This window comes from Ambystoma mexicanum, chromosome 6p (assembly GCF_040938575.1).
Source record: "Ambystoma mexicanum isolate Mex_15411 chromosome 6p, UKY_AmexF1_1, whole genome shotgun sequence".
In the NCBI taxonomy this organism is placed as follows: domain Eukaryota; kingdom Metazoa; phylum Chordata; class Amphibia; order Caudata; family Ambystomatidae; genus Ambystoma; species Ambystoma mexicanum.
The window spans coordinates 1,040,337,864-1,040,361,117 of record NC_090935.1 but is presented as its reverse complement, the minus strand read 5'-3'; positions in this window follow the sequence as shown (position 1 = coordinate 1,040,361,117).

Below are 23,254 nucleotides of genomic sequence, written 5' to 3'. Positions count from 1 at the left end.
CCTTAGCATGAAGTGCTGTGTCCTTAATGCACAAACGGTATGTATTAAACATCAGATTGAGCTTACCTCCCAACGGGAAGCTTTTATCATGCGTGCTGAGGGACTCAGGGTCTAGGGTAACCACAACCCAGATTAGTGTGATGTCCTTGGTCGATTTTTAGATTCTTTCTGAAAATACCAATGATGTCATCCCCATTGGTGGTTTTATGAAGATTGATGCTAGATGACCATATGGGTAAACAAATGAAGAAACTACCTAATTTACTTCTCTGTAAGAAATATGTCGGTTAGAATGCAAGTATCTAAACTACAGATATGCATAAATAATCTGATGCAATAAAAATGTCAAAAGGCATAAAGCATGTGATAGTTACCTGTAGAGCCGTCACCCTGTGGAACTGACCTTAATAGGGAGTGCCATTATGTTGATATCTCCTACGAGACTATCATATATAGGGCCAGTGGAAAGTGCATCGCGGTTCCAATTCAATGTCTCCGGTGTGCAAGCAGCAAATGGGAAGCTGACACCTTTTAGTGTGATCTGATGAGGGCTACCCTTTAATGTTGCATGACAAAAATACATCTTTTTAAGCAAAGATTTGGCAAGGGTATACACTGTAAGCAAACTGTCACAATTACTGTAATTTTGTACTGAGGAATGTCAAATGTAATATGTTAGCTTATCCAATGAATTAATTAACTGTACTCAGAGTTCTGTCAGCATTTAATTCTCTGTTGTTCTTTGTTCAGATTAAATCAATGAACGATTTTCTTTAAAGAGAATCGAATCTTTGTTTTGGAAAAGAAAAGCAATGTAGATTTAGCATTTCCCAAAAAATGCAAAAGTACTCTGCATGCTGTCATCTGATAAGGCAAACAGACTATTCAGCTGCTGATGTGTTTTCTCACAAAACAAAGCCGGCATCGGAAATGTGTTGCAGATGGGATGGTTATTGCAGAGCGATTGTATTTCAGTATTCATGAGAAACGCAGATCCTCAAATCCTGCTGACTAGAATCAAATATTTTCAAACGCAGGTGACTGAAATGCTGAACAGATTCTCAGCATATAGAACCCGATAATTACATATACTGGTGGTTGACAAAGCATCAGGCCCATAAGAAACTCCATTTCAAAATAAATACTGAATGTTTAAGTAGAGGAAATAGAAACCTTTATTGTCAGAAATGTTTGATAGTTACTGAGCCAGGGTAATTAACATTTGAAGGAATACTGCATGCATTTTGTTGGCCAATGAGAAGGACAACTGCATTTATTGAAGCTCCCCTGCAATGCTTGTTGCACCTGAAATGTTGGGCTAATCAACACAAAGCATTTGCAATTCCCATAATGTATGTTTTGCTAGTGTGTAGTTGTTTTCTGAGTTGCCAGATATTGCCATCATATGCCCAGATGCTCACCTCGTCTGGCAGGTGTTTACATCACATGGTAATTACACTGGCTTTGATGCACTCATACTCACGGGTGGTATTCCCGATTGACCAGTGCTTTGCACGAGTGCCCTTAATTGTGACCTCTCTGGAGCTGACCATAAGGGATTCCAGAGATAAGAGCCTCTGGCAAGGCAGTGGGTTATTGGCTGTCGGCAGGCGTAGTGTGGCAGCTGAGAGTACACTGTCGCAGTGGATTAAACTTCTACAACACGTGTCATCAACTTCGAACACACCCAGGGTAATGCTCCAGTAGACAAGGGTTACCAATACTATGAAGGCCATCAAGGAGGTGCAAACTCTATACATGCTGCATGATTCATAACTGCAATGATGGCAATGGGACCATGATTTTCTTTTCCTACCGAATGTGGGAGCTGATTGTGACAATGTGTATGATGCTGTCTTGATGATCCTGAATTCTCTATTCTCTATTCAGCAGACTATGACGTGTTTGGGCATGTTGCCCAATGCAGCCCATGTCTGCTTGAGGAAACTACTGAGCGTGTACATGATGCAGATACCAGATGAAGAGATATGGGTGCACATTTTTCAGGGTTGCAAGTCTTTTAAGCTGATGTGTCTTGTCCAGTGAGAATCAGTCATGAACTTGGAGACCTGAACGATCTAACCAGAGCCCTTGAACTTGTGCATGCCAGAGCAGCACACAGAGAAGCAACAATGTAGCCATGTCTGTAAAACAGAAACTGAGCCAAATTTCGATGCATCAGGTATCAAAGAGCTTGCACAATAAAAGGGACACAACAGCCCCATCAGAAACCATGTGAACATGTGGTTATTGGCATGTACAATTATCACATGAGAGTTTCTGCGCACCACAATGTGAAAGTGTTCTGTCAGTGAGCAAATTAATCATTATTCCAGGGTATGCGAGTAAATGGTTGCACACTGGGCAATAGAGGAAATGAAACCAAGTACCACCTAAGTAATAGGTAGCACAGTTCCACGTGTATTTTTGGATCTGCAACAAACATAGCCCATAAGAAACGGAGACAGCGGGGCATCAGAAAACTGCCCATAATAATGGTGAGGCAGCGGAGCATCAGAAAACTGGCCTGCAGCCTCCCATTGTTGCACCTATTGTTGCACTAGCAGCGTAAACACACAGTGAGGAGAGAAGGGCGATCCATTCTTCCCTGTGGTGCAACAGGCATATTTGGAGGGTGCTGCAGGTAAGTTAAGTGTTTTATTTTTATTTTAATGTGTATTCATGAATGCATGTATGGATTGTTTGCATGTAGGTATGTTTGCATTTATATATGTCGATGTTTATTAAGTGTGCATACAATGAGCTATATGAATGATGTGTGAGTGCATGGATGAACATGTTTGTGTGCATTTGTATGTTAGCCCTCACCCATAGATTCAGGTGTGGGGGCTGCTGGGGGAATGGCATTCTTTTTTTGGGTTACTCCTGAAGCACAGTACTTTGCATCAAGGGTAAACCAAATATGTTAAGTGACGTGTAGGCCAGTCTAGCCAGGTCTAACATGTGGTAACCTTGTTCCACAAATACTGTGCATGAATGGTAAAGCATACATGGCAAATGATATTACCTGGCTTGACTGGCCTACACTGAATGTAGGCCAGTCTAGTCAGGTAATAGCACTTATGTTTGCTTTAACCCTGATCCACAGATACGGCACACCAAGAGTAAATCAACAATGACAAGTGTTGTCACTGGACTACATTCAATGTAGCCTGGACTAGCCAAGTAATAACACTAATCATGTGTGCTTTACCCTTCATCAGCAGTTACTGTCCATCAATGGCAAAGCAAACATGAAAAGTATACTGGTCTACATTCAATGTAGGCCAGTCTATACAGGTATCAACACTAATCTTGTTTGGTTTAACCTTGATGTGCAGTTACTTTCCATCAACAATAAAGCAAACATAATATGCACTGTTAGCTGTCTAGACTGTTCTAAATTGAATGTAAACCAGTCTATCCAAGTAATAACATGTATGTCTGCATTACCCTTGATGCACGGCTACTGTGCATCAAGATTAAAGCAAACATGATAAATGTTATCACCTGGCTAGGCTGGCCTACATAGAATGTAGGTCCATATAGCCAGGTAATAACACTTCTCATGTTTGCTGTACCCTCGATGCCAAGTAAGAAATACCATGCCACATTAAGAAAGCATATGCAGACTTGCACACCTAGTCTCAGTCTGCATATACATTCTTACTGTGGCATGATATTTTTTTACTTGGAATCAAGGGTAAAATAAACATGATAAGTGTTATTTCTTGGCTAGCTTCTCCTATGGTATCAGTGTGCATATATGTTCTTACTGTGGCAAAACATGTGTTACTTTTTACTTGACATCAAGGATAAAGCAATCATGATGAATGTTGTTAAGTGGCTAGACTAGCTTACATTGGTGACTACAGCCTAGTCATATGTTATTTGTGTGTCATGTCATGTGTGTGCTTTGCATCAAGAGTAAAAGCAAACATAAGTGTGATTACTTAGAAATCTTGGTAAAGCCATGCTGGATATACTTTATTTTTGTGGCATGGAATTTGTTACTGGCTGTGAGATCGTATATGGTAATACTGGCATATACTGATGCAGCATGTAAGGACATGTTTAGCCACAGTCAGCATGGAAATTTCTTATAAATTGGCATATGTAGTTGGATACAATATGTGCACTCTGGGTAATTGATATCTATTGGGCTTTGCATGTGCTACCATACACATTTGATTGCAAACTGTGTGGCTTTTTTACCAAATTAATCACAGACATGGCTGTACAATGCACCATTTTAAATCCTTATTTAGGACAAATGTCACCAGGATAACCTCCAAACTCTCCATGCTGGTTTGGATTCCCTTGCTCTGCTCAGGCAGTCCTGCATATTAGACACATACACCAACAACCCTACATTAAGAAAATTCACCAGCCAGCACTGGTTAGACTATCCTTTCAGTTTGCTCTTGGAATGAGTCAGCAACATGAACACAAACACGTTTTGTTTACACACACGCATTGTGCCTGTGAAACATTGAAGTCGAGAAACATTGCTGCATATCATTCCACATACAACAGAAGGTAGAACAAATATAACAAAATTGGAGTAAGCAGCAGTAATAGCGATGGTGATGGCTCAATCTCCCTTTGTACCACTGCTGGCCATCACCAAGAAGGACAAGCAACCAGATGAATATCTGTGTTGACATAACGCTACCTTACAAGACTTCAAGAGTGACAGGCACATGACTACTACAATTGATGACATTATAGCAGAATAGAGTTTAGTAGTTTTCCAAATTTGATCTCAGTACTGGATACCACCAACTCCACCTACATTCAGACTCCCAATACGTCATAACCTTCTCTACAAATCTAAAGTAGAGAAAATAGAATTGACTTAGCTTACAAAAGATTAATTAATTATTTTTTAATTATAGGGCATCACTCAAGTGTCAGAGCAGCAACAATACAAGCGACTGAGAGCACTGTTCTATGACATGCAAGACAGTGGGTTAACCCTACAAAAAAATGTATGTGAATTCTACAAGAATCATTTAGTTATCTTGGGACATGTGTTTTATTTTATGTGGCATCCGTGGATGCTCAGATACGCAGGACATCAAATTGGCATCTGAACTGCTTAATTGCCAGGATGTGCATAGTTTTTTGGGAATGGTCACATACTGTGGTAGTTTTATTTCTAACTTGACATCTACCATGGAATCACTAGATGACGTGTTGAAAATTACATAAAATGAAAAATATAAGGTAACAAAGTTTGACTACATTCCTGAATCAGCCTCTAGTAGTGGTATGTGGTTTAGCAAATATTATAAATGGTTCTCCTTAATTAATTCCACATAATGGGCCTCATTACGACCCTGGTGAAAAGGGTTTAACAGCGCTTGTAAAGGTGCCGGTGCTGTTAAACCCATTCTGCCCTATTACGAGGTTCCCTCGCAGGACCCGCTCTGGACGTCTGGTCAGTCCAGACGTCATTTGAGGGCCCCGCAAGGGGACCAGCATGCTAACAACGGGCCCGTTACAAACGGGCTCATTCGAGCCTATGGGGGCTCGAATGGGAATGGGGATGGTCCGGGTTCCCTGAATGGGGAAATACCAGGCCCTCCTAGGTTGGAATGGCCTGGTAATTTCCCATTCAGGGAACCCGGACCCGAGTATGGAGGCAGCCTTATTAAGGGCATGGCTACCTCCAAAATCGTACTGAGGCCCAATATCTTCCAATAGGCTCATCCTGAATGGGGATTCCATCACTCATTCACATCCTGGCTCACTGAAACCCATATCTTTCTAAGGATGTCAGTCTCTGCTGTTCCATGTAGACAGCCAATTCTTCTTCAAAACAAACAAAGAAAACCCAGGACGAATATTATTACTCTCCTTCTGGTGGAAAATGAAGTCCTCTTACAAGACACTCTCTTCAGATCCACTGTACATGATCCTGGTCCTCATCTGGGTGGGGGAAATGTCCTGTTCACTGCCTACCTGCAACCACCATAGAAACTAGGAGAAGAGTCCCCCACACTACTCTCCTTTTGACCTAACTTTGACACAAATACGTCAAAAACAAACCTTCATTCCTTGATCATCATTGGCTACCCGTACAAGTACACATCACCTTAAAGATCTTGAATTCAGAATGGCCACCCACACCATGATGTTGCCCCCAAGGGACTATGCAGAGTATATACCTTAGTCCATCCATAGCCTCATTTGTTTTCTCCAACAGGATGTCCCCAAACATTTTGGGCATAATAAGGATATGTTACTCCATAGGCCACAAGGCAATCACACAATCATTGATCATGAAACACGACGATCTGCCTGAATGGGCATTAATGGTTTACTTTATAGAGAGGAGTGGCTTGGTGAAGCGTGGGGGTCCTCTTCCTTGAGAGGGAAGTTTCCTGCCCCTCCCCTGTAGGGATGAGTGCTCAAGCCTGCCATTGTCTTTGGCCGGGGCCCAGACAAAAGTCTGATGAATTCTTTGTCATGAGTATGCGAAAACCTTCCCAGCAGCAATTAGTTCTTTCCTGCCAGCAGTGAGGTGTCACCTTTCCCAGGCTGAGGCTGTCAGATCAGAATTAAATAGTTAATTAACTAAAAACTAGGTTTTAACTTTAAGTTACCTACATCTTTCATTAAAACATATAACGAACACAGTTTATAGGTGGATTTTGAAATTAGCAATCCTTTCTTACAAAATTAGGCCTTTCAACAAAAACATGCTTTTAAACAGGCGATTTTGCACTTGCTTCCTGAAAAAGAACATTAAACTGATTCTTTTAAATCAGATTTTCCTGTGCAGCACACACATTTTATTCAGCACTAGTTCTTTCCTGGAGTGCTAAGATTTGTTTGCAGTCTGGATACATGTATCCAGCCTCTGTTTAAAGTTTCTGTCTGCACAGTTGAAATTGTTACATGTTGCAATTTTTGGCTGCATTTTTCCTTGTGGAACTAAAAACAAATGTTGCTGGGCTAGTTTTTCATGAGATACATTTCTTAGCTTCTGTCAGTCAATGAGGCCCGGCTCCTCTGAGCCACACTGGATGATCTGTAAACCTTTTACTCCCAAGAATTCACTGGAAATGAATGGATCTAGCACCAAATCAGCACTTTGAAGGTTGCAAAGCTACATTTTAAAAGGCATTTTTGGTTTTGAGCACACTTCTGCTGTTTTGCTCCATGTTGAATGTGGCAAAGCCCACTGGCATGCTCCTGCAGTAATAATTCTGGTTTCACCCCCTGATCCCCCCTTGACTGTGTGTGGCAAGGGTGCAGCCTTTCCTTGGTTATGACCCCAATGCAGTTTTGCAGATTTTTGCACGCACAGGGGTTAGTGCATCCATTGTGGGGCACATTGGAATGGGGCAAAATATCCCACATGTCAAATAAAATGGCCTATACTAAAAACAAAAAGAAAAGACTATTGCCAATCCTTACCGCTAAGTTACAAAACAGTGTGGGGTAGTGTTCCCAAGAAAAGAAAGAAGTGTTCACAAATTATAAGTCAGGATGTTATGGTGGGGTCTCCCTTCCCCACGTTTTTAGCATGGGCCAAGGTAGGACTCCCGAGCACAATACACTCCTGGGCTTCTTCATCACAAGGCTACAGTTCCTTTCAGCAATATCAGGACCTTCTGTGGTTAAGTCTCTTTTCTACAAAGTCTCTTGCCTCGCAGGGCCTAATGTGTCAAAATAACAAAACAATAGTTCCTTTCCGTATTCTTTTATGTAGGGTGATTACTCTTTTCCCCTGGATCCCCCTCTTCCAGGCTCAGACCATTCTCGAATGTTAGCCTCCCTCTGTCGGGTTCACTATGGCTTTTCACTCAGACAATTTTCTCCTGTCGTATTCACAAGTCCCAATGTCTTTCTAAACAAGCTTCCACTGTGGACATCCCTCAGCCGGATTTAGTCTTGTCAACACAACGTTCATGGAGTTAGCGTGCTTCACCCCACTTTGCAGGCATCTCTCAGCGGGATTCACATTTGTCAGCTACACAGTTCACTTTGCCTTATCCCAAGGCGGGATTTACTTCCCTTAGCTTTCCTCTTGGTTACGTTAGCCTCCCTCGGTCGGGCTCTGACCATCACTTCACTGTAGACATCCCTCGGTTGGGTTCATACGTTGCATTCTAACACAGTTCATGATTTTATTATATCATTAGAAAAGTGGGGTTCCCTTCCCCTAGCTTTCTTGCTGCATCCCTCCATCGGGTTCAGACTTGCCTTAGTTGGCAAATTTACACTCTTCTCAGAAAGCTTTCCTTTGGCATCCCTTTGTTGGGTTCATGCTTGCCACAGTTCAGTAGACCGCTTCGATTATTTGGTTACCCAAGTCCTGGTCTCAGCCCCCAGTCAGAGTTCAAGTACTTTTATTTACACAATGTTCTCGGGTGTTACCGCCCAGGCATCCCTCAATCATATTCACATTTGCCCCAGTAACACAGTTTGCTTTGTTTCTTCAGCGTGTCAAAGACTCTCGATTGTACAAGGGGTTTTGCTTGACCTTTCTATGACCATTTTGACCTCTTATGTCGGCCTCTCTGAGGGCCTCCTGGGATCTGTAGTTTTAACAAAAAGGGGAGAAAACCAGAGTCTTTCGAATGAGTGCCTGCATGGTGCCAGACCACTCTGCAGCTGGTATCTCCATGCTTTTAAGAGTTCTGTAACACACAAGGCTGTTGTTCTTCACATCATATTGCCATTTGCCATCTCCACACAATAGAGTTCTGTTTACTATCAGTTCTCCCTCCGACTAACTGACTGTGATGAACCGCTTGGAATTTCTTGTCTCTGAGGAGCAAAGGAGAAAAGCATTGATCTCCATGGAGTTCCGTCCTCCTTCAAATCCACCCTGGCTGAAATTGCCCCCTGACCGAAAATGTCTTTGTGTTCAATAATGACTACTACCAAAAATAATCTCAGATGGCCATGGGTGCTACTTTTGCCCCTAGTTTGGCTAATCTATATGTTGGCTCTTTTGAGCGCAGGCATATACACCCTGATACCAATCCTTTTCTTGCTCCGCTCCTCATATGGCATCGCTACAGGGACTAAGGATGAATTGCTTGCTTTTCACATCTGGCTGAACCAGCTGAATCCACACCTCCACTTCACCATGGAAATGGATAAGAATGAAACACATTTCCTTGATTTGGCAATTTCTACAGACAATGGTGGACTCATCTCCAGAGTGTATAAAAAATCGACAGATGGGAACTCGCCCCTATGTTATTCAAGCTACCACCCACAGGCACTGAAGGATAACATACCTTTTGGTCAGTTTCTTACATACCGCAGACCCTGCAGCAAAACCACTGACTAAACTGCTCACTCCAAAGCACAAGAAATAGCTGAGCCAACGCGGCTACCCTATGATGATAGTCAATCAAACGTGCAAAAGGGCTAGGAACATCCCCTGCACGTACACCTTGGAACAACATGCAAAAAAGAATAATGATCCATGTCTCACAGCCGTATCCAGTTCCTCTGCTCTTTTTAATAAAATAAAAAAGAAGTGAAGAATCTGTGGCCCATTCTCAATACTGGTAAAACTGAGATACCATCGGTCCTTTTTGCCCTCAAAAGAAATGCAACAATAGGGATACAGTGGTCAATACTGTATCCACACATATTGCCCTTCCATCTTCCAGTCAGCCTACCCTATGGAATACCGCTCTAGCCACTGGCCATTCTCCATGTAGCCAATGTTCCATGTGTACTCAGACTACATGCACCACCACAGTGGACATTGGGTGGAAAACCCCATGGATTCAAAGCATTTTACCAACTGCAACACGAAAGGAGTTATCTATATGATCACATGTCCCTGCAATCTCAGATGCATAGGGATGACCCTGCAGGAAGTCAAAAAGCGGATGACAGAACATTGCTCATGCATTAGAACTGGGAAAGTTGCAGCACCGCAGACAATTTCAGATGGACTATCCTCGAGAATATCAAACCCCTGATATGTGGGGGCAATTTCCACAACAAACTGTTTAGGCAAGAACAGAGATGGATTTTCCGACTCAACACGTGCCAACAGGGGCTTAACGAGGCCATACAATGCCAGGAATTGGCAGACATACCTCGCTAGGCCAACATGACATGCCTCTTCTTGTCTAGACCAGACTACCTTGGCATTGATCAATCCACTCGATTCCACTCCCAACTTTACTACCCCAGTCACAGCATCTATGCAGCCCAGCTGTCTGAGCATGCTTGATCATGCAGCCTAACAATCTGTCCTCTTTTGGGGTAACCTTGCACACAGCTTGCCCTTACATACAGTGCCTTACTGCTTAGTTTGCGGCTCATCTGGCGTTGCTCAATATCCCACTACCTTCACACCAGTACTATTTAACTGAGGCTCATGATACACTACCTGTCCATACCCTCATGCCGCGGTTTGAATACACACCTGCAGGCCCACTTCTGCATGTGCCCCTTGTGAGCGCTATCACACTTTCCATATGCAGCTAGCCGATTTTTTCAAACCTTAGCCTTATAGATTTGCCTCTGTCAACTGACCCCCCGGCTCCATCGAGGTTGCTTCCTGTAAAAGGCTCATTTACCTATATTCTAGGTCCTTTTGACCCTCCCACAGTGACCAACACAGCACTTTTCACATGCCCATGGATACACTATCCCACTGCAAGCACAGCCACAGGGCCACGCCCACCTCCCTGCCTGCCTTGACTTTCACGGAAGACCCGTTATTCAATGCACGCACTACCCACACTCCGCCCACCATGACATACACGGATGAGCGAACTACTTATGAACGCCACTGCTGGCAGTTTTTTTTTTGCGTTCCAGTCACGGCTGCGCTTGAGGATTTGTTCCTTACTTCTGTAAAGGTAAGCTTTGCCTGTACAGCGCAACCTCAGCCTGTACCCGTGGAGCCTACAGACATCATTGATGCCGCATACATTTGTGTTCCAACATAGCATTGTTTATCTTCCTGCAGTTTTGCTATTGTTGCTGTTTCCCCAGAAACCATGCAAACTCTGGCTTTCTGCTACTTTGGCTCCCCGATCTTTGGTGAGCACATACATTTACTTATTCTTTCTGTCATACATTACAGGATGTCCACAGGGTGGCCATGTATATCCCTGACAATTGCACCCACATGTTGTTTGAGCCACACAGAGCCTGCTGCCTCACCCTGCACTCACCTTCCCTTCTCCCCCCCTCACCCGGCAACCCCTGGGGCAATATACACAGGTTTAGCCACATAATGAGTAGCAGCATAGTTATTTGCTTTTCAGATACGTTGTTTTGGATATATTTTCCCAATATTAACTATAGAGAGTATGCATGCACTAGTCAGTGTGTTGTTAAATGTTCTGACAACGAAGACCCGGACCCTTTTGTTGTCCTTTGTGTTACCTTGCAGGGGATGGAGCAGCAAGCACAGGCAGCCTCCACTTGAGACATGCTGGAACCTGTAATGTTGTTACTAGAAAATCACCAGTCCTGAAGAAGATGGTCTAGAATCGCTGGTACCATCGAAACTGGTTGACTTTCTTGGTTATGGTGCTTCACATAACCTGATGAGATATACCCATGAGCTAGAGGGGATACTCTTTCCTCTTTCCACGCTGCGTGAGCCTTTTAAGGGTATCCCATGTTTAATTGGGACTCATTTTTTACTCATGTTTTCACTATGTGTTTTCTAGATTCCACGCTAAAACCACCCACATTTGGTTAAGTGGTAGCCTAAGGGTGAAGAAATACAGTATGGAAATTCCCATGGCACCACTTACCACATGCTCTGCTTTCTAGCTGCATCTTCGCAAGATTTAATCACAGTACTTGCCGTTGATACCTCCTATGGTGGTTATACGCGGGACATTTTTGCTCTTTCGTTTTTTTTCATTTCATATCCGTTGTGAGTCCTGCCCACACATTGAAGAGAATAAGGGAAATGATCTCCTTGATCTATCCTCTTTTAGATAGGCGGTACATCACTCGCTATCTAAGGACAGGCCCCTCTAGGGCTAGGGTGTTCTTCTTGAGGGATAGGCACTCTATTGTCTTCCATTTGGGTTGCAGGGGTCCACAGCTGGTTCTAATTTATGAACAGTGTGTATCAGCTCTAAGATATCTATCTTTCTAAATGTAATGAGTCTCTGACTACTACTTCAGGTGCCGTCCTTTACATTTATAATATACATACAGTATACTCGGTTTACCTGTGTCCATCACGGTGATCGGTTTTAGTTTGAGTTAGGTTAAGCACGGACGTGCGAACAAGATTGTTTACAAATTACCTGTTCCCACGTAATTCCTATCCCCATGACAACTGATGCTTGGACCTGTGAGCCCACACCAAGATGGCCTCGTCCCGGCCGCCCGTGCGCATGCGCTGGGTTGCCGGGTCAACCTAGACCACCACCCACGGCCGCGCTGCTCACAATAGAGCAGTCGGCGCGGAAGGAGCAGCTCCGTTTCTCGGTGAGAGAGGACATTTATCTGATTTAGATTTCGTAATATACACGCCGAACCTCAGTGCATGCCGCATGTTGAGGAGGCATGAGTGCCTTGAGATTACCTTCTCTACTCCATACTGACGATCGGGCACGCATTGGACTACTGTGCAGAGCCTGATTACGTATGCGTACCATTCAACAGAGATTAAGTTAATTTGATCCTCATATAGGTTTTTACAGACCTTTAATGCTAAGTACTACTTATTCATTTTAGGGTTCTCGCCGTACTGTGCCTGGCCGCCTCCCAGTCTCCAATGATGGCCATCTGAAGACTGGGTGAGTGCAGTGGTGCTACTTACCATGACATTACCCAACCTTTGACTGAGTAGGATGTTTACTAGTTTTAAGATACTTACCTTGGCTCCTTATTTTTGATTTTTCCCATGATAGGTCAAATTCTGGACCTCACCAGCCCTTCGTGATAGGTTAGTAACATTAGCCTCCCTTTACCTAACTTCTAGCCTCACTTCATTATCACTAATTACTCAAATCTATATCCTTTTGAATCCTCCACAGGATCAGAATAAGGAATCTACTACGTCTTGTAGTTCACCATTTATAGGAACAGAGAAGCCCCCATCCTGAAGATGGATCTTTGATCCGAAACACGTTGGTTAATTGTGTTAGATCTATAAAGGGTTTCCCTGAAGGGAGTTAACCACTCCAAGAGACAATTGCCTTGAACACATGCTATGTTCTAAAAATAAAAAAACTATGCTCCTATTGTTATGTTCACTTTTGTTTGAAGTGTCAATGTGTTGTTATATTGTCATGAAAGACAATAATGTTGAAATGTATAATTTGTATTTGTTTCATACTAGAGAATTAAAAAGAGAAAAATTCTCTAATAATCAAGTTTGAGATTGGGTCTATTGAATGAAATACATCATTTATTGATTGAAAGATTTGCGACAAAGCATACTTATTAACCATTTGTATACAACTAGATTATTCATGAATGTACAGGTATAAATCCAAGCCTGTATAGGCTAAAGTTTACCAAAGTATCAATGAAAGAAATTCGGGACTTTCCGTCCCATTAGGAGTGCATTTGGGCCTACTGGGTAGTGACTCTATTGTCTTCCCCATGTGATATGCAAACTTGTCATTGACTGTCATTTGTTTGAGCCCTTTATTCATTTATTATTCCAAAAGAACCGTGTAGGTTGTGTTACGTTAAGAATGTACAATCCATCCTTCACATACAAAAGAAGTTATAGGTGATTGTATAGAATAATCTCAAATGAGACTAACAAAGGGTACATTATAAAGTCTATGGGATACATTCTTAAAAGCAAGATGCTTCGCTCAACTGTGCCCAGCAGGAGAGGATGGATGATTAGATGAGAGACCAATCCCAATATCAGCTTTAGAATATAGCACAAGTAGTATGTATGGAACAAATCATGAATGTAGACTACATTAGGATTATATGTGTGTCTTGCTCTATGAAATTGAATTGTCAACACTATGTATGTAGTTTTCCATTACGTTAGCACAGAAGAATATTATTGAAATCTTATTTTTATTGTTATTGTTATTATTAATGTATAATGCACATATCCAAAGGACTGGGCAGGGACTGCATCTGAGTTCAGATGGTAAGAACAAGAAGCTGAGATGAATAGTGAATCAGTAAATAATTATTGAAAAAGATAGGTCTTTGATTTTTTTCCTGAACAATGTCAAGGAGGTGCTCTCACAAAGAGCGTCTGTTAGTGAGTTCCAGGCTTGCGGACCAACGATGGAAAATCATATATTGCTGCAATAAACAAACTTAGATGTGGGAATCATCAGCAGATTTCGATTTGCAGACCAGAGACTGTGTTTTGGATGGTAGATCAACATTTTATATGTGAGTTATTGGGGGAGGGGCGAGGGGGGGGATTCTATGAAGGCATTTAAAAACCATAAAGAGTGTCTTAAAATGGACCCTTTGCTCAACTGGAAGCAAATGCAAGTTTCTAAGAAATGTTGACAGCATGTCCACTAGTTCAAAAGGTTCATGTTGATGATCAAACTTTAAAAAGCAACACGAGAATATTGATATAGGCATTTATTTGAATTAAAATGTTAAAATGTATATTGCAAAACCATGGCCCAAGAAGATGTTTTTTTACTTGATTTATGCATGAGAAGAACCCTTTTGTCTTTTTAAAAGAAGAAAATGCTTATTTTACTTACATTAACTCTTTAACTGCAAGTGAAAATTTTGCACCTGATCCAGTAAATTTATAAAGGCATGCTCACTATCAATCCCTTGCAGTGTCAACCATCAGGTTAAGTTACACATTACTTTTATAGGAAAGAACATCACACTCGAGAAACACCTTGTGTAGATATGGTTTTATGGGTTGAAGGTGCTCCATGACCTAGAGAAGGTATTTCAAAAACAGTAAGAAACATTATGGAAAAGTATGTTAAATGCACAAGTTACATGATGAAGTATTGTGTTAAGAAAATCACAAATGCACATCTTATTGTATGGAAAAGAATATACAAATCAAATGTCTGCTTTCAACAAATCTGTCCGTTTAGATTTCCAAGAAAGATTTTGAAGAAACTTTAATTAATTACCACTTTTCAGCTAGTAGGTACCATGTTAAACCTCCCAAAGATCACATTATTCCATATACATTAACATGGCTGACTACTGCCCTCTAATTTTAAGCATAAAGAAAGCAAACATTGATATTCAATTTGTGTCAAAAATGTCAATGGCAGTAAGTAGATACATAGCATCATACATAACGAAAGCTGTGCATGTCAAGTTCAAGAAGAAGAGGAGAAATTACACGTGAAGAGTCACTCTCAGTGCATTTACATAGTTTTGGACTAAAAACATGTTCGCATTGTGAATGTGGCACATATAAGGCATTAGATAGATTTGCAGGGACACACCTTTATGGTAAAAGTGTATACATTAGTTGGATTAGTCTTGTGCACACAGAAAGCATACAGGTAGTTTTAAACCCTTAATATGCACTAGCATTTTAGCTAATAATAATACTAATGGTGATGAAATAGTAAAACCATATATGCCTAGACCACTACCCTGATAGACCTGGCTATTAAAAGAATGTTTGTTTATATGACATTTTTCCAAATTACAATTATCATCATGGTGTCAAAGAGGACATCGAAAAATAATTTTTAAAAAAAGAATGATTGTTTAATTAAAGATATTACACCTAGTTTAGTTAGTTATCAAACACTAACTGTCCTTCATTAGAAAAAAAATATCAGTATTACTATTGCTTACTGCAGTTAAATTTTCCTTAGTGTAAGGAATCTGAATAAGAAAGAAATTGGAATCTTTTATAAAGCAGCATTTGTAAATCATAAATAACACATTAAGTGCCCTTCTTTTAAATGTTACATTAAAATGCTTAATGCAGAAATTGATCAAGTTAAATGCTAGAAAGAGTACTTGTAAAAATACCCACAAACCATGATCAAATCCACATTCAAATGTAACTGACCCTCCCACCGTGACAAAGAAATTAAGCACATTTAGCAAAGCAAGATGTACTTGCAACAATGCAACAAGATAACAAACAGATAACAAACATCCAGATACTTTAAAAGGACTTGTTTATAAATTATATGGCTAACAAAAGAAGTGTTTCATGATCTTCTTGGTGACATTGCCCACATGTCTTTACATGCAATTAATCTTTCTATTTTGTAAACTTTAAATCAACACTCTTGTATATTTGTGGAGATGCAGCTATTGAAAACGTTGTTTTGTTAAAGTTATATCCAAATGTGTATGTGACACATTTATTAATGCTTTAGTGTGTTTTATAATAGCTCCTACTGGCAGTGTAACATGATAAAAAAATACAATATGAAAAGCTTCATGCAGAATCTGCCCCATAAATTGCCAAGATTTTAAAAATAAATCAAATATTTAATAATTAATGATATTAGCATGGTATCGAATATAAATCTTGCTTGCCTTTATGTTTTTTTGCATGCAAGATATTTTAAACTGTAAAGCTAATGACATATTTGGTGGCACACATATTATTTAATTTGGTGATATGTTACATACACCAGTTAATGGTGAATCGGTTTTTGAATCAATGAAAACAGAAGATAGTGTAGTAACAATTGGAAGTATAGGCAATGTAAATTAATGTAGTTATTTTAATAACTTTGAATTAACTGAACATATGAGACAAATTGAAGATATGGAATGTAGAATGTGGCAATATCCGGAAAGAAATTATAATAGGAACATTTTGCTATTTTTGCATGCACATTAGAATCGGGCGCTAAGCTTTCATAAAACTATAAATGTGGTGCTGTCATTTAGGAAATGCTGTTTTTACAAAGGGATAAAGTGTGCAGTAGAGTGGCAGATTTTAATTCCATTTTGTTGCTGTGCTAAAGGAGTGCTTTCGAAAGGAGAATCCCCTCACAGAGCTGGCCATGCATTCCTCATGGTTGCTAAGGCTGTGGTCAGCAATAAATCAGGCACATGCAAAAGCTGTGGCTTTGATGCAAGGCTGCCACATTGTCACTTTAACAGAATATGGTACTTTTAAGGAAAGCATTCTTCCTTCCTGGAAGTACAGCTTCTTAAGTTTGCATGCACCTCAGAATCAGGCCCTGAGAGCGAAAGAACACTGAGGGCCCGATTCTGAGGTGCATGTGAAAATTGAAAAGTGTTCATCTATGAAGGATGAACAATTTCCTTATAAGCACCATATTGTGATAAAGTGGTAATATGGCGGTCTGGCATCAAAGACACAACTTTTGCATGTACCTGATTTACTGCTTGACAACAGCTTTAGCAACCATGAGAAATGCAGGGCAGGCACTGCAACGGGATTCTCCTTACCAAAACACTGCTTTAGCACGTCAAAAGAAGGAGTTAAAATACAGCACATGTGAGGTGTTGTTAAATGTAGCTGCATGCTTTTCCGCTTTGTAAAAACAGCATTTCCTAGATTGCAGCACCTCTTTCCTAGTTTATTGAAAACGTAAGAAAACTTTCCTTAAATAGAAAAGGGTAGTCTTTCAGGAAATTCTCGCTGTACCACTAGTAGACACGATTATATCGAAATGGTAGATTTAAGGAGCTTTTGCAGCTGAAAGAACAACATTTCCCCTCAAATATTTCCACCCACCTCAGAATGGTGGTGTTTGAAACTTGAGGAGAGAATTATGGCTTTCCACATTACATTTAGCACAAGCTCAAAATCAGGCGCTGAATGCTGAAATAACATGGCACAACAATCCCTAATTATGTTTATAAATATAATAATGTATCTGTTTGAAGCATAATTGATCCCAACAAAAAATTCATCGGAATCGACCCCCACAGTAAATCAATCAATCACATTAAGGTGCCTCCCACCGATGAGAAGTGAACACAAAAGATATCAAAGATATTTCTCAACCTGTGCGAGACATACAACTTGACAATATCAATCTCTCATTATTAAGTTATCATGACACTCAATATTTTTAAGCCTAAAAAAATATAGACCATGCCACGGCAGTAGGGTTCTACGAACAGCTGCGGAGCACTCAGAGTGCTGTCATATAACTCATTTAACAGCTTTCAGTTCACAGAAATGCTCCCAGTTTCTGAGGCACCTCATCACTATACAGTAGTTTGAGATAATTGCAGTTTAGCTTCACAATAGAAGACAAGAAAGGGAATGGTGACCTCATTTTGTAACAAGCGCACTGTTGACAAGTTCATAGATTCATGTCACCCAGGCAAGGCATGGCCGTGAATTGTATTTCTATTTTAAATTGACATTGTGCAGATACAGGGGACCCAATAACGCTTGAAGGAGCAATACGTTACTATTGTGTGTATACTTGGACGGCTCAATAACTGGCCTAAAGGTTGAATACATGCTAGCATATTGCAAGAAGGGGGAGATAATGGACACTGGCTTCCAAATGTCATATTATTCCAGAAGAGCTGTTTATTTTAGAAAGCAGACATGGTCTGCCACTAGATTTTTAGAATTGCAAACACCATCGTTTTATCAAACAGTTGCAAACAGCGGCTGAATCCTTGCAAATGGCATATCAGGGACCATTTTAGCAAAGCCGTGCCCCCTTCTGAAATGGGGGACACTGTGCTGTTTGCTGCTTGCACTGCATGGAGCTCTATTCTGTACCACAGACGGGGCTTAAGGGCCCTTCGTGATAGCAAATGCATGCCCACTCCAATGTGGGTGCACAATGAAAATAAGTTGTTCATTCATTGTGAAGGATTGCAATCTGGTCAGGGTGAGACAGTCCAAGAAAGTTTGATTATTCATAAATTAAATGATGTGAGTAATCTATTTCCGAAAGTGTGATGTGCTGATCAGATACCCCTTTCCGAAAGTTCTTTGCCAAAAGCCTAGTGCACACATGTGCCCTGGGACATCAGTTTCTTCACAACTGCAGTATCTGCTCTGTTCTCATTGGCACAGGGTTCAAAGATCACATGTGCATCATTGACAGTGGCTGTTACCCAAAGTCACTGCTTATAGAGGCTGTATTTAACTTCCGCATCTCTGACCCAAAATATCATATTTATGGCCATATTCATATGGTGGCAGGTTAAACTGAAATTGGTATCATATACATGTCAATCTTGTGAGCCAAGGTCAGCTATGTGAATCAGTGTGAATTAATGGCTAGCATGCATGTCTCTTTTTCAGCAAGTGAGACAAAAGTCAGGATCCTGGACTTATTTGATTCTCTGAGAATAGGTGTAACTACTCCTGTCGGCCTAGGAGCCTTCACTAGGAGACTTTGTTGGACCCATACTTCAAAGAGAAACACGCATAACAAAAGGCCAGCCTCACATCAGGCTGTTGTAGATGAAAGGGCCTTTTAAGCTGCAGTCTTGGGAAGGGGAGGGGTTTGAGTAACCAAGCAGGACAGAGGGGAACCGAGAATGGATTTCACCATCTTGCAATTTTACGGGAGTCTTTTTCCTTCCTGTCCCCTCAGCTTCCTATTGAACAAAGCACTCTGGGCATGATGCAGGAAGGCAAAGGTCACTTGCCACAATGACAGGGATTGGGCCCCTTACAGCAGGCTTGCTTCTGATCATTGCCATTGACATTTTGTATTATAAGGAAGGGGTCTACCCCTCTTTTTTTATTCTTTCCTACACACACAGAAGAAGACATCTTTGGAACCCCATCGGGAGTGCTGTCCATTCCATAGAGGTGAAGACAGTTGCAAACAAGGCAGAGGAACTCGCTGTTCCCTAACCATCCACAAGGAAAATTGGGAGTGACTGTTTGGACAAAAGCCTGCCACTATGACAGCTGTGCTGGAATCAGCCTCTTCACTGAAGGTAAATGACCCCTGCAAGTTCTACCTGGACTGGGCGCGATGAGGAAAAATGTCATAGAAATCCTGGATGGGGACTCACAGCACCCTGAACAACCCAAAGTCTTTTTCTGCCACTTCCTACCATCCTCAAACAGATTAGATCATGCTGGAACCCTTTGAAGCACATGCACCTGCAGCGCTGCACTTCCATCGACTTTCTAACAACTATTTGCATCCTTTTAACTTGTCCACTGGCACATCTCACCAATAGCACTCATTGGCATTTTTACCTGAATAGCAGCTCACCGCTGTGGATGACTTTGAAATGCCACATTTTCAAACAATTCACATTGACTCAACGAATACCTCGACTCGAACCATTGGAAGTATCATGGCATGCTCCGATTTGAGCCAGTGGTATCCATCATCTTGAACATGCTTAACCTTCGAACTGAACCTGGTGGACTCATCAAAATGCACTTCTCGAAAAGCCACATCCAATCAGACAGAGCTCATTTTAGAATCCAACTCAATGCTGACTTGCTGCCTTGGTCAATGTGACGCGCCACATTCAGACTTAGTTCATCCTTCAAGACCAGCACCTACATGCCTCGTTTGATTCTGTTAAACCACCGAAGTACCAGAGTAAAGTTCTGTTGACTGGTCATATCACCCAGGTCTACATTTTGGACCATGGTGACAGATAAACCCCTATTTGCCCTTTTTCTTCGACCAAGTAATTGCTAATGGTTAGTATGTTCATACTCAATTCCCATAACAAATCATTCTAGGTTCTTCCCACATCCACAGGTAAGTTGTTAAGTGACATTTCTGTATTGTCTTGCCTATTCACTGCTGCTCCAATTCCAGAGATTGCCATCGCATTATGTTCTGCATTTTCTGTGCGTTTCCAAGGGGGGGGGGGGGTTTGTTAGTGTTTTTAGTTTAGTTACTTGAATTCTTCAGTGTTTGATGTGTATATATTTTTGTGGAACATTAATTTGACATTCTTATATTTGTAGTCTTGGTAATACTGCTGTTTGTGTAGCTACTGTATAGCCTGCCCTCAACCAACCTTACGACAAAACGCAAAGGAGGGATATCTTTTCACTGGGCCTGTTTCACCTTCATGTTTGGGATCACTATTGGTTTCTAGTAGTGTGGAGATGAGTAGGCAGTTTAGCCACTTCTCATCTGCCCATAGCAATAGTCATTTTGTCACACTGGTGGGCAGCGGTTAGGAATTGATACACACTGTGGCTGTGCCTATGAGCTAGGTCAGGAGAAGGAACTTCCCTGTGCCAGTAAAGTTAGGATAGCTGAACTGCTGTAAACATCCCAGGCTTTTGGTGAAGCTAGGAGCATGGGGAAATCCCACAGGACCAATAGGGATCTGAAACAAGCTCATATAACCACACCATTGGGGTGTGTGGTAGGAGATGGGGATAGCAATCAGTGCCAATCTCAAGCTAAAGGGCACAGGAGACTCCTCTGGGAACATAAATAAGGACAAAATCGCCTCATCCCATCAACACCACTGAGTAGGCAATCAGGTGATGGGATGTGTGATGTAACTTCCGGTTTGTGGCTTCACTTCCTGTCCATGTCATCTCTTCCTTCGACCATCTTGATTCAATGACATTTCTTCATGCAGCCATCTTGGTTTGGTGACATCACTTCCTGTGATCATCTTGTTTTGGTGACATCACTTCCTTTGGACACTACGGCTTAGCGACATCACTTCCTGCAGCCATCTAGGTACAGTGACCTTACCTCCTGTGGGCATCTTGGGTCATTGACATCACTTCATGCATCCATCTTGAGTCAGCACATTCTCCAGCTAACGGCCAACTGAGACTCATTTGGGAACACCAACCAGGAAGAAATCACCTCATCCTAGCAACAACAAGTACAAGTTGGAGAGCCCAACCTCTGCTTGACTAGGCGATCAGGTGATTATGATGTATGATGTCACATCTGCATTCTCTAGTAAAGGATGAAGACCAGCAGCTGACCAACCTCTTTGCCTCTTTGATTATGAGCCTTTTCTTTTGAATTCCTCACTGCTGCAGCTGGGGGTACCCTTAGCTTGGTAATTACTGTGCTATCTCTCTACACTGCAGTACTCACCTATAATACATTTTCTCCTGCTTCACCACCTCCCTTCAACCTACACTTTCTCCAGTCAATCTACAATTTCTTCCTTTCCTATCCCTATCAAATATATCATGTCTTGAGACTCCTACTACTACATCTATTTTGTCTGGTGTCTTGACCCACGTTCAAGTTATTATGCTGCAACATTTGGTGCTGTGGGCTTAGAAAATCCAAGATGGCTGAAAAGCCCACATTTGCGCCAGAATCCAAGAAAACCGTGCAGTTTGCGCACACCAAGATGGTCGCCTAACCTGCCACCAACCAGTGTGAGCGTGATGGGCCAGAAGCACCATGAGTGAAACGTGGTTCCAAATGAAAAACAGCAGTGCCTGTTAGCTCAAAAAGCACCTTGAAATCACCTTTGTTTCTCTGAAATGCAAGCTCAAGATGCCTTTTCCAAACATTGCAAGATATTCAAAAATCTCACTGAACACCAGCAGACATTTGGCAGAATGAAGTCTTGTGTGCATACAAAATCTGGAAAGATAAGATGAAGAGCCTAAAACAATGTTTATAACAAAACTGGCTGATCTGTGGACGTCAGCAGATTAAGTGAAACGGGATTTAAAGCCACTAAAATTGAAATGTTTAAAATAAATGAGTGACCTACTTTTGAGTGGCACATAGGTTGCAACTGTTTAAATGTCATAGTTTTGAACTTAGAATCAGCATTCTAGCTGCATGTGTAAAAATTGTAAGTTTGATTTCAATGAAGAAAAACTGGGAACAAAAGTGACATTTAGCTGAAGCCTGGCTTAAGGATATTGAATTCTGCCTGACAACTACCCCCGACAGGAGTGGAAATTTGCCCAGCAACTGCATTCCCAGGCCTGGCCTGCCTTCTGCTGCACCACCAAAAGGAGATCACACCTCTCTGATTGAATCAGAGGAGGGGCACCTGGGACTGCAAAAGGAAACAGAACAATGAACCTTCCTTGGCTCAAGCAAATGCTAAATTAGGGGCTTCGTAAATGGCTTCCTCTTGGAAGAAACTGGGAGGAGCAGTGTTTCTGGGAGCCACCTGAGTTGGAGGAAGTGGACAAACCAGAAATTCCACCATGTGCTTTGGGAAACCACACCCCTCTGGGCCAGAGCATAATTTTAAAAAGATGGATAATTCATAGTACGAAATTGCCAAAATTATATAATAATATTATTTATTCTTGTGATTTTTCTGTGCACATTTTAAGAGGTGTTAGGACTCTGTGGTATGTTCTGGGGGGTAGTAGCAGAAAATAAGGTATTACTCCATATGCCTGTATGTCATAAATCTGACGCTTTATCATCTGATGCCCATACTCTTG